Here is a 13,203-nt window from a genome sequence, read left to right on the forward strand (position 1 = left end):
ACAACCTGCGATATGCAGATGACATAACCTTGCTTGCTGAAGGTGAAATGGACTTGAAGCACTTACTAATGTAAGATCAGAGACCACAGCCTTCAGTATGGATTGTACCTCAACATAAAGAAAACAAAAATCCTCACAAGTGGACCAATGAGCAGCATCATGATAAATGGAGAAGAAATTGAAGTTGTCAAGGATTTCATTTTACTTGGATCCACAATCAACAGCCATGGAAGCTGCAGTCAAGAAATCAAACGATGCATTCTATTGGGTAAATCTGCTGTAAAGGACCTCTTTAAAGTAAAGTGTTGAAAAGCAAAAATGTCCCCTTGAAGACTAAGATGCACCTGACCCAAGCCATGGTATTTTCAATCGCATCATATACATCTGAAAGATCGACAATGAATTAGGAAGACCAAGGAATTGATGCCTTTGAATTGTGGTCTTGGCACAGAATATTGAATACACCACGGACTGCCAAAAGAACAAACAAATCCATCTTGAAAAAAGTGCAACCAGTATGCTCCTTAGAAGCAAGGATGGCGAGACTGCATCTTACATACTTTGGACGTGTTGTCAGGAGGGGCCAGTCCCCGGAGAAAGGCATCATGCTTGGCAAAGTACAGGGTCAGCAGAAAAGAGGAAGACGCTCAATGAGGTGGATTGACACGGTGGCTACAACAATGAGCTCAAGCATAGCAACAATTGTAAGGATTGCGCAGGACCGGGCAGTGTTTTGTTCTGTTGTGTATAGGGTCGCTATGAGTTGGAACCAACTGAATGGCACCTAACAACAAGAACAACAGTCACCGAGGTTTTAAGGAATCCATATATTCTTTGTACTTTTAGTCCATCATCAGAACAAGAAGGCTAGTATTGACCATGGCTTCTATTCTAAATTATTAAATGTCAAAGTATACATGCAAGCACATTAAAAACAAAACAAAAGAAAACAAAAATGTATATAAATGTGCACTGGATGCTCCAAAACAATAATGAGTTTCCTAAGGCAACTTAAGAGCTTCAGTGTAAACCAAACCAATTGCCATGGAATTGATTCTGACCCATCCAAACCCTGGTGGTGTGGTGGTTAAGCGCTTGGCTGCTAACTGAAAGGTCCGCCCTTGGAACCCATCAGGTGCTCCACGGAAGAAAGATGTGGTAGTCTGCTTGACACATTGCCATTGAGTCAATTCTGACTGACAGCGATCCTATAGGACAGAGTAGAACTGCCCCGTTGGATTTCCAAGGAGTGGCTGGTAGATTCAAACTTTGACATTTTGGTTAGCGGCCAAACTCTTAACCTCTGTGCCAGCATGGATTCTTCATAAAGATTACAGCCTTGGAAACCCTCTGAGGGCCATTCTACATTGTCCTATAGGGTCACTATGAGTTGGAATCAATTTGATGGCATTGGGTAAGGCTTTAGTGTGGGAAGTTTTAACTACATAGACAGAGTGTGGACATTTCTTCATCACTTACAGAAGTGGAAAAAAAAAAAAAGAGAGAGAGACAGAGAAAGAAAATGCCAGTGAGTTCCCTAATGAGCTTCATAAGGTTCAAAAACTTTATGAGGTGAAAAAAAAAAAGAAAAAAACAGGACAGTGAGTTTGCCTGGTGAAGATGATTATTACATCTTCTCATTCCCACCACAACTTCTTATACTTCACTTCTGCTGTTGTAGCTGTTATTTGATTGGTTTATCTTCTCAATTTTAAGCTCTCTCCTTTTGCTACGTACAGATAATACAAAGAAAGCATCAATTTTTTTAGCTTGCTTGATTATATTTTAAATTTATTGCTATTAATTTAATTACCTTAGATTTAAAAATAATAGTGAAAACTGTAATGCACCTAACCATGTAATCTACTGTTACTTCATTTCACCATTGTGTGTATTTATGAAAGTGTATTGTTAATGATTAAGCTTCATTCTTACATTCATTATCTTTAATAAAAAAAATTTTATAGGTGGTATTTATGCATCTATGGAAATTACCCATAAATTCTTATTTTTAAACTGATATACCATGAAAGGCATTTCAGAGGAGAAAATACATAACAAAATTGTCAACAGGGTTTATCATTATCTTCCATTTTTCTTCTCTGTCAATTTTCTGTTTTTTGAATAGGACTGCATAAATTGGGATCATTTAATTGTTTCATTGCTATTTAATGTTTGCATGATTGATATCATTTAATTGCAAGTTACTGGGAAGGAATAAAATTTAAATCAACATTACAAATATATATGCCCAATGCTGCAGTTCAAGTGTTAGTGTTAAGCTACAATGCTAGTTTCTTGTAATGGTGATAGACCAAATATCTATCTATATCTATACTAACAGATATACCTCTGCCTGTACCTGTGGTGGTTAAGGTTGTGTGCCAACTTCGCTAGGCCATGATTCTCAATTTTTCTGGCAGTTGTATAATGTTGTGATCACTTCCCTGTCAAAATTTGATATATGATCACCCCCATGATGGAATCTGCTGAGTGCTACAGATGGGGGTGGGGCCTGTGGTGGCTCACTGCTCCCTCAGCCTTTATCTCTCCGCCTTCTGCCACCTACTTCCTTTCTGCTTGCCTTGCAAAGGTTGTTGGCTTGTTTTGGATCCAACAGCTGTCACTTGTCTTACCTCTGGTTCTCGGGATTTGAGCTAGCGGCTTACGAGTCCTTCTTGGGATTTGCCTGTCTTCACGGTCTGCGAGCAAGAGTCCTGCTCCCCAACCTGCCTATCTTGGGTTAGCCAGCCCCTGCAGCTAGTAACTCAGGAGAAACCTTGTGGTCTGGCCTCCTGACCATGGGGATTCCTGGACTGTCACAGCCTGTGAGAGGGATCCCCCTCTCTCTGACCTGCTCATCTTGGGTTCACCAGCTTCTGCAGCCCTGTGAATTGGGAAAGGCCTCTATCCTGATCCAAGGACTTGGGACGTTCCAACCTCTACAATCAAGTGAGCTGTTTCCTTAATATAAACCTCTCTCTGTATATTTATATGCTTTACTGGTTTTGCTTCTCTAAAGAACCCAGCCTAAGACAATACCTAATATATATATACCCATGCCCATATTCATATCTAGAGCTACATCCACAGAGATATCGAAATCTACACCTATATCTACACCTGGCCTAAGGTACAACCTAACAGGAAACAAGATGACAAAGGAGAAACATGGTTTGCAGAGTCTCAGACTCAAAATCACAACCTGAGTTTAGAAGGGAGGATTTGAAATTGAAAGTTCATTTTTTTTTTCCATCCATGGAAATATTCAAATATGAGGAAAGTGCTTAAAGTTTATTTTTGGTCTTGTTAACAAATAATTTTCAGTAAATATATGATGTACATCTCTGCAGAACTTTAAAAGGAAAATTATCAATATTTAGATTAAATGGTATGACTTAGACTCAGGGAATAAAACCGTCATTATAACAAGAAGTTGCTGAATCTTTTGAGAAATAAGAACTTGCTCAGTTATTTTTGATTCTTTAAGAATATATAAAGATAAACCAATTGAAAAATGTATGTGATAATGTTTGTAACTGCTACAAAAAATAACTTTGTAAGAAAAGTTATAAACACTAAGAGAAAATTTTATATGGCCTATTAGACACAAACTGAGTTGGTCACTACTAAGTAGTCAGATGCTAACAAAGTGCCCTGAACAGGACAAATGTGCCTGAAATGATTTTTTGAATGCAAAGATCCTCTACCAAATACATAAGATAAAACTTTTGTACAATTGGCAATACCCCGCAGGAACAATCTTGTGAAGTAAATGCAAACATTTTGGAGGTAAAGTCCCAATACCCAGGCTGCCCTGGATAAGGCTTAACTGAAGATAATCTCAGGATAGGTGGTTATGAATCACTGAGAAACAATCCACCTCAAGTGAAAGTCACAAGACAAAAACAAAAGTAGCATCAAACCACACAAAGTATCACATCATTTCATTACTGTAGGGAATTTCTAAAATAAATATGTGTAAAATTAAAGACATAAAAGAAGAAATAAAAGCCAAAGAAAAGAATAGCCTATAAAGAAAGATAAATTCTAAAAATGAAACGAATTGAAGGGAATGTTGAGGAATATACTAATGGATTTAAAAACTCATGAAGAGGATAAAAGAGTAGAATAAATGCAGATGAAGCTAGTATTTCATATTCTTCAGGGCATTTTTTGTTTTATAGATTTTCAAAGTGAGGGTAGAATTCTTTTAAATTCTAATCTCTTATAATTCATTATCTCTTATAAGAAAACTTCTTTTATTTTACGCCAGGTGCTCTTTGGAAACTCTATGGGGCAGTTCTACTCTTTCCTATAGGGTCTCTGTAAGTAGGAATCGAGTCGACGGCAACAGGTTTTTTATGTAATATTGCACTCACCCATACAACAGTTGCTAAGATTTTTGAGGCTTTCATAAACATGTCCTAGGTTCTTAAGGAAAAGGCCATTCAATTGTTCACAAAATACGTTTACTAGTTATGTGAGAGGGGAAAAATTGGTTCATTTTCAATAATTGAAGAATATTCATGATTTCCTGTTTACTTTCTTTTTTAAAAAATCACAGTTGAATCAATTTAAGCTCCAAAAGGCAATTGACAATATATACACAGATTGTTTTTGTGCTCACAGTTATTAACCTAAATAAATTGATAGTCATGTTAATCAACATTCAGTTACGAGAAAGTTATGTACCTAAATATTACTATGAAATACAGGATGCTATGGTAACCACCATGTAGTTGTTGCTCTTAGGGGCTATTAAGTCAATTCTGATTCATAGCAACCCAGTGTACAACAGAATGAAACACACTGCCAACTCCTGTGCCATCCTCACAATCATTGCTATGTTTGAGCCCATTGTTGCAGCCCAATCCATCTCATTGAGTCTTCCTCTTTTTCACTGTCCCTCCACTGTAACCAGCATGATGTCCTTCTCCAGGAAATGGTCCCTCCTGATAACACATCCAACGTATGTGAGATAAAGTCTCATCATCCTGACTTCTAAGGAACATTCTGGTTGTACTTCTTCCAAGGCAGATTTGCTCATTCTTTTGGCAGCCCATGGTAAGTTCAATATTCTTTCCAACACTATAATTCAAAAGTATCAATTCTTATTTGGTCTTCCTTATTCACTGCCCAGCTTTCACATGCATATGAGGCAATTGAAAATAGCATGGCTTGGGTCAGGTGCACCTTAGTGACCAAAGTGACATCTTTACTTTTTAACACTTTAAAGAGGTCTTTTGCAGCAGATTCGTCCAATGCAAACCATCATGGTATATTGAATTTCAAGTATTTATTTAGCTGACAGAAATTATAGCTTGTTTAAAACTGATAGCCTGAATAAAAAATATATAAAGGACTGAATGAGGAAATTTTAAATCAAGTTAATAAATGCAAAAAAATGTAAAATTTATTAACTGCTGATATTTTTAAGAAAAAAAAAAGAACCTGTTAACATCATACTTTCAGCATCAAAAAGAATCTTAAATTTCTTCTATTTCAAACTCTACACCAAATAATAAACATTATTCTAATAAGAATGTTAATTAATTAATGGTTCAAGTTATGGACTAACTTGCTATAATTATCTCAGTCCTTCCGAGATGAAAAATAATGCTCATTTTGAAACCAGAATATTTATAAATCTAAAACAGTCTTAAGTAAATTAAAGCACTTATAAATATATCAAATCAAATTCCAAATGCACTTAAAAGTATCCATATGAGGGTGTACATAGCAGCAAGGAGCCAGATTGGCTTCACGTCGAATTGCGGAACAGCTCTCTATTTCTGGTTAAGCTGCAATGCTGATTTTGGATCCTGTAAAATTACTTTTTCACAATAGGAAATTATTACAATATATTTGGGTGAATAATTCAATCCTAAAAAATTTTTTTTTTAATCCAAAAGCCAAAAGTATTTATTTCAAGTAAGAACTGAATATTATCTTTTTTCTCCTCTTCAACTTACTTTCCATTGTGAATAACTGACCCAAAATCATGATTTAAAATTTAGATATAATAATATTAATTTTCAAAATATTTTTGAGGGTTTCTTCTTTACCCAAAATAGTGTAGGGAGTTAAAAAGAGAGTGCACAATGAAGAAGGGAAGGAAGTATTGTCAGGTTTGGGAAATTGGGGAACAGAAGAGATTAATTAAGAAAGTTAGGATAATTAAGGGATTTAGAAAGTAAATGAAAGGCTGGAAGAGGAAGGAGGAGTATTTCTCTCTGTTTGATTCTTATTTTTGATTTTCCTTCCTGTTTCTGTCAGTGTTAAGGACCCCCAGTGGTGTAGTGGTTAAGAGCTTGGCTGATAACTGAAAGATCGGCAGTTCAAATCCACAAACAACTCCAAGGGAGAAAGATGTGGCAGCTTGCTTCCAAAAAGATTACAGCATTTCAAATCCTACAGGGCAGTTCTACTCTGTCCTACAGGGTCGCTATGAGTGGGAGTTGACCTTATGGCAGCAGGTTTTGTTGTATGGTCCTGTCATTATCACCAGTGTGGAACTGGAAAATTAATAACAGACATCTTACTTTGATTTTAAGATTTTTCTTATCCACAAAACCAAATATTAATTGTTAAAAGCCTTCCAGGAACTGCTCTATAGCAAATGCATCCTGCTAGAAAAGGGTAGTTGTCAAACCATTACTTCTTAATTTAAAATCTCAAAAAGTTTCTTGGCTACAGGTGGGTAGACAGCCAAATTGTTAGCAGACATGACAGAAGTAAACCAATATCAGTTGATCTCAGTAAAGGGGGAAGACAGGGTTCAATCAATCATGTTGAGATTAGCCAATGGTTGATCTTCAATATCTCTCTCTCCTCTTCTCTTTATAAATCCCAATATACCTAAGACAGAGGTCCGTAGGCTGCAGAAAGTTCCACTGCCTAAAGCAGCTCCCTTGGCATGTCCTGTAATTTATATTAACATCCTGGTTCCTCTTTTCTTAACTGTTGCCCAGAACTAGAGGAATTTGGTGGAAACCGGTTTAGGAGCTATGTTGACATTCTGGATAACCTTTTAGATCATTAAGTACCTCTTACAAAGTAACTTCCCCACCTCTAGTTGGAATTTAATGTGATGCATGAAGTTATATGTAAACCCCATTGCACCTTTGTAGTATGATTAAGAATATTGATGATATAACTTGTGTATGATTTATTGGCTGAGATGAGTCACACTGAGCAAAACCTGGGATTTCCACCAAGCAACATACCTAGCTTCTTTGAACCTTTTGCCTTTTCTGGAATCAAAATGGCCTCCCTATACGCATATGGAATAACTGTTCAGAATAAACCTAATGTTCACATTTTGGTGATTTTTAATTATTTTTAACATCAGTCTTGCTTCTTCACCCCAGAACCAGCAGTTTTTTTCCAGTTTGCAGTTTTGCCACCTCTCCCAGAACTGGCTTTGTTGTGTCCTCTCAGAGACGGCAGCATCAGACGACTAGAGTCCCATTCTCAGAGGTTTGGTCCCAACTGCATGGGGCCCTCCTCCCAGCTCACAGGCAGGAACAAAACCAAGCAACGCCATTTTCTAAAACATATGAGGTTCAGCTCCTCAGGCCTCCTTCCGCAGTCCTCTAAGTTTTCATAATCAGAACCTATTCCCTTTCTTTGTCAGTCTTAGGATTGGTGGCTGCTTCCTGTATCTGCTACTTCTGTGATACCTCAGTGTTCTCTTTTCCTTTCGGTTCTTCAATATTTAGAATATTTTAAAGTAAATTCTGTTAAATTAACTAAGGCAGTTTTTATCTTATTCTGAAGGAGTTCAATATTGTGCATCTTATGATAAGAATTTGATGAACAATATTCGGTAAGGTCTGAATATATATATATGTATAATTATTATTTTTATTAGTACTAGAGTCATAAGACCTGTCCTAGTTAGCTAGTGCTGCTATAACAGAAATACCACAAACGAATGGCTTTAACAATCAGAAATCTATTTTCTTACAGTTTAGGAGGCTAGAAGTCCAATTCAGGAAGCCTGCTCTAGGGGGAGGCTTTTTCTTTTTCTGTTGGCTCTGGGAGAAGGTCCTTGTCTCCTCAGCTATGGTTTCTTTGTTCTTTTGAGATCTCCATGTGGCTTGGCATCTATTTCCCCCCATCTCTGCTCGGTTGTTTTTTTAATCTCTTTTACATCTCAAAAAAGATAAATTTAAGACAATTTACACTAACACTGTCTCATTAACATAACAAAGAAAACCCTTTCCTGGCCGGATTATAACCACAGTTATTATAAGGATTAGGATTTACAACACATTTTGGGGGGACACAATTCAATCCTTAAGAAGACCCAACCCCGAATGACCTTCTTTTGGTATACTCTAAGATAAAATGTGATTGATAAAGTGAAAAGATGAAAAATGCATGTAGTGGGAGTGAAGAATAGGAAGATCTTATTTTTGGTTGGAAAGTTTCATCTGATAAATTTTGTTTCATGGCTAGAATATCTTTGAGCAGAGATTCTGGAAGGATGGAAAGATATTCAAATAAGAAGAAACAGGACGAATAAAAATATACAGATATGAAAGACATCAATAAAGACATTTTGATTACAGAATGTAGAAAATAAAAAACATGGGATGTAAGCCTATGTCAATTGTAAAATCATAGCATTTATAAAAGCACAGAAGTAAAACAGTGAGAAACCATTTATAGATGATTTTTGGTGGTTTTAAAACAAATTGGTTATTAAATACATAATCAAAAATGTCAAGAACCTATATAGATAAACATGGAGTAAAGGTTTGAAAACAGGTCTGAGATTATTCTTTCGAGAATCATCAGCAAAAATTTTAATCTTAAATAAAGCTTTTGTTTTGTCGAGTTCTATGATGTACAATCAGTGACATTTGAAGGAATGGTCTAAGCCAACATATGTCTCTCCCACTTACTTATAGCTTCTTATCTTGTTCTCTGGTACTTATGAGATCTGCCATAGAAGAATATTCCTGGATAGCAGCTGAAGAAATGTGGAATAGACATGAACTTAACTCAAAGACTAGAGCCAAAAAAAGCGGATATGTAACCTGAAATAGATCCATTCCTGTAGACTTGCACTCTACTGAGCAAGAAAAATAAATACTTATTGTAGGCCACTTAGCCCTGGGATTATATATTAAAAAGCATTCTTATAGCAATAATTAACAATACATCTAATATTTTACAATTGTGTGGTGAAAACAATCAAGGGGAATTGTATGCAAACTCTACCTTCTTTCACCTTGGGTGTTTGTTGTTGTTAGGTGCCCTTGAGTCATCTCCAACTCTTAGCAACACATGTAAAACAGAAAGAAATGTTCCAAGTCCTGTGCCATCCTCACAAATGTAGCTGTGTTAGAGACCATATTTGTAGCCACTGCATCAATCCTCTTCATTGAGTGTCTTCCTTTTTTCCTCTGACCCTCTACTTTACTATGTGAAAGCTGGCCAATGAAGAAGGAACACCAAAGAATTAATGCCTTTGAATTATAGTGTTGGAGAAGAATATTGAATATACCACGGACTGCCAGAAGAATAAACAAATCTGTCTTGGAAAAAGTATAGCCAGAATGCTTCTTAGAAGTCAGGATGCTGAGACTTCATCTCACCTTCTTTGGACATGATATTAGGAGGGACCAGTCCCTAGAGAAGGGCGTCATGCTTGGTAGAGGACCAGTGAAAAATGAGGAGATCCTCAATGAGATAGATTGACATTTTGGTTGCAACAATGGGCTCAGATATTCCAACAATTGTGAGGATGGCACAGGACCAGGCAGTGTTCCATTCTGTTGTGCATACTGAAATCAAAAAATCAATCCCTTTTCTGTTGACCTGATTTCAACTCACAGTGACCCTATAGGACAAAGCAGAACTGCCCCATTGAGTTTCCAAGGAATAGCAGAGAGATTCAAACTGATGACTTTAGTTAGCAGCTGAACTTTTTTTTTTATTATAATTTTTATTGTGCTTTAAGTGAAAGTTTACAAATCAAGTCAGTCTCTCACACAAAAACCCATATACACCTTGCTACACACTCCCAATTACTCTCCCCCTAATGAGACAGTCTGCTCTCTCCCTCCACTCTCTCTTTTTGTGTCCATTTCGCCAGCTTCTAACCCCCTCCACCCTCTCATCTCCCCTCCAGGCAGGAGATGCCAACATAGTCTGAAGTGTCCACCTGATCCAAGAAGCTCACTCCTCACCAGCATCCCTTTCCAACCCATTGTCCAGTTCAATCCATGCCTGAAGAGTTGGCTTCAGGAATGGTTCCTGTTCTGGGCCAACAGAAGGTCTGGGGGTCATGACCACCAGGGTTCTTCTAGTCTCAGTCAGACCATTAAGTCTGGTCTTAAGAGATTTTGGGGTCTGCATCCCACTGCCCTCCTGCTCCCTCAGAGGTTCTCTGTTGTGTTCCCTGTCAGGGCAGTCATAGGTTGTAGCCTGGCACCATCTAGTTCTTCTGGTCTCAGAATGATGTAGTCTCTGGTTCACATGGCCCTTTCTGTCTCTTCGGCTGATAATCGCCTTGTATCCTTGGTCTTCTTCATGCTTCTTTTATCCAGGTGGGTTGAGACCAATCGATGCATCTTAGATGGCTACTTGCTAGCAGCTGAACTTTTAACCACTGCACCACCAAGGCAACTCTGTTCTACATAGGGTCCCTGTAAATCAGAATCATTTCTTCATTCATTTTAGCTTCTCTACATTCAAGAGTGTAAAAATGGCTTGGCAGCAGCATCTGACCTACTCTAACTTCACAAGTGGAAGAAGAATCAAGATCCATAGCCCAAGGCTGCTTTCAAGGAGGTAGAGGTCAGACATACCTCCTGTCTCCCCCATCTTTATCAATTCTGACCAACTGTCCCTCCCATGGCACTGTTTACTTCTCTGCTGTGGTTGACAATTCATTGCAATGGCCATGGAGAGCTCACAGATAATACTCAAGATTATGGAATTTTTTTAGGGAATTAACTCTCAACCAGTACACCACCAGGGCTCCAACGGATGTTTATTGTGTTTAATTAACTATACAGAGGCATTCAGCTGTGGAGATCATAACAAATTATGGCTAACTTTGCAAAGAATGGGTTTTCTAGTACACTTAATTGTGCTCATGCAGAACCTGTACATAGGCGAACAGGAAGTTGTTTGAACAGAACAAGGGGACGCTGCGTAATTTAAAATCAGGAAAGGTATGTGTCAGTGTTGTATCCTTTCACCATATTTATTCAATCTGTATGCTGAGTAAATAATCCCAGGAGCTGGGCTATAAGAAGAATGTGGTGTCAAGACTCAAGGGAGACTCATTAACAACCTGTGATATGCAGATGACACAACTTTGCTTGCTGAAAGCTAAGAGAGCTTGAAGCACTTACTAGTGTGGATGAAAGATCACAGCCTTCAGTATGGGTTATACCTCAATATAAAGAAAACAAAAATCCTCATGAATGGACCGATAAATAACATCATGATTAATGGCAAGAAAATGAAGTGGTCAAGGATTTCATTCTTCTTGGATCAACAATCAATGCTCATGGAATCAGCAGTGGAGAAATAAAATGACATATTGCATTGGGCAAATCTGTTGCAAAAGACCTCTTTAAAGTACTAAAAACAAAAATGTAACTTTGAAGACTAAGGTCTATCTGACCCAAGTCATGATATTTTCAATTGCCTCATATGCATGTGAAACTTGGATAATGAAAAAGGAAGACTAAAGAATTGGTGCATTTGAATTACGGTTTTGGCAAAGAATATTGAATTTACGATGGACTACTAGAAGAACTAAGAACAAGCAGATCTGTCTTGGAGGAAGTACAGCCAGAATGCTACTTAGAAGACAGGATGAAGTGACTTCGTCACTTTGGCCTTTAGACATATCAGGAGGAACCTGTCCTTGGAGAAAGACAACATGCTTGGTAAAGTAGCTGTTGTTAGGTGCCTTGGAGTTGATTCTGATCTTTAGGGACCCTATGTACAACAGAGGAGGCCTGGTGGCACAGCGGTTAAGAGCTCAGGCTGGAAACCAAAAGGTCAGCAGTTGGAATCCATCAGCCACTCCTTGGAAACGCCCGGGGCAGATCTACTCTGTCCTATAGAATCCTGCGAGTTGCAACTGAGTCTTCGGCAATGGGTTTGTTTTTGTGAGTTTTTTTTTTTTTTTTTTTGGTTAAACATCTTTGTGGTACTCTTGGCTTACAGCCATCTGCCATCAGCAATGATATTCCTTGTTCATAACTTCTTATGAATCCACTTGAATTTCTGCTGGCAGTTGCCTGTCAATATATGGCTGCTGCTGTTTTTGAATTATCTTCTGCAAAACTTTGCTTGCATGTGATATTAACAGGAGACTTGGTGGTGCAGTGGTTAAGCACTGAGCAGCTAACCTAAAAGTTGGGCATTTAAACCCATCAGAAAGATATGGCAGTCTGCTTTCTTAAAGATTACAACCTTGGAAACCTTATGGGGCAATTCTATTCTGTCGTATAGGGTCACTAGGAGTCAGAATCAAGTTGATGGCAGTGGGTTTTGTTTGGTGATATTTAGTGAAGTTGTTTGATAATTTCCACACAATTTACTGGATCACATTTCTTTGGAATGGGCATGTAGATGTTGGAAAATAAGTTCCTCAATTTGGAAGGCACTAAAAACATGACTAGGGAAGTGCTGCCTTCTCAAAGTAAAGTCATCGTTAATGATGTTTGTAGAGTAAAGCTTTCAGGACCTTCATTTGTTGATGTGGCACACTCAGAATGAGAAAGAACAGCTGCAAACATCCATTAGTAACCCTAATGTGGAAACCACAAAGTATGAATCAAGGAAAATTGGAGGTTGTGAAAAATGAAATGGTATGTTTGAAGATTGATAGCCTAGGCATTAGTGAGCTGAAATGGATTGATATTGGCTGTTTTGAATCTGACATTCACATAATTTATTACTCCAGGGATGACAAATTGAAACTGAAAAGGAATGGCAAGGCATTCCTCATCAAAAGGAACATTTCAAGGTCTATGCTGAATCACAACACTGTCAGTGATAGTATAAAATTCATACTTCTACAAGGACAACCAGTTAGTCGAGGTACTGTTGCAACTGCTTTTGAATTATCTTCAGCAAAATTTTACTTGTGTGTGATACTAATGATAATGTTCAATAATTTCCACATTCTGTTGGATCACCTTTCAAATTTCTTGGCATAGA

This window comes from Loxodonta africana, chromosome 17 (assembly GCF_030014295.1).
Source record: "Loxodonta africana isolate mLoxAfr1 chromosome 17, mLoxAfr1.hap2, whole genome shotgun sequence".
Taxonomy (NCBI): Eukaryota; Metazoa; Chordata; class Mammalia; order Proboscidea; family Elephantidae; genus Loxodonta; species Loxodonta africana.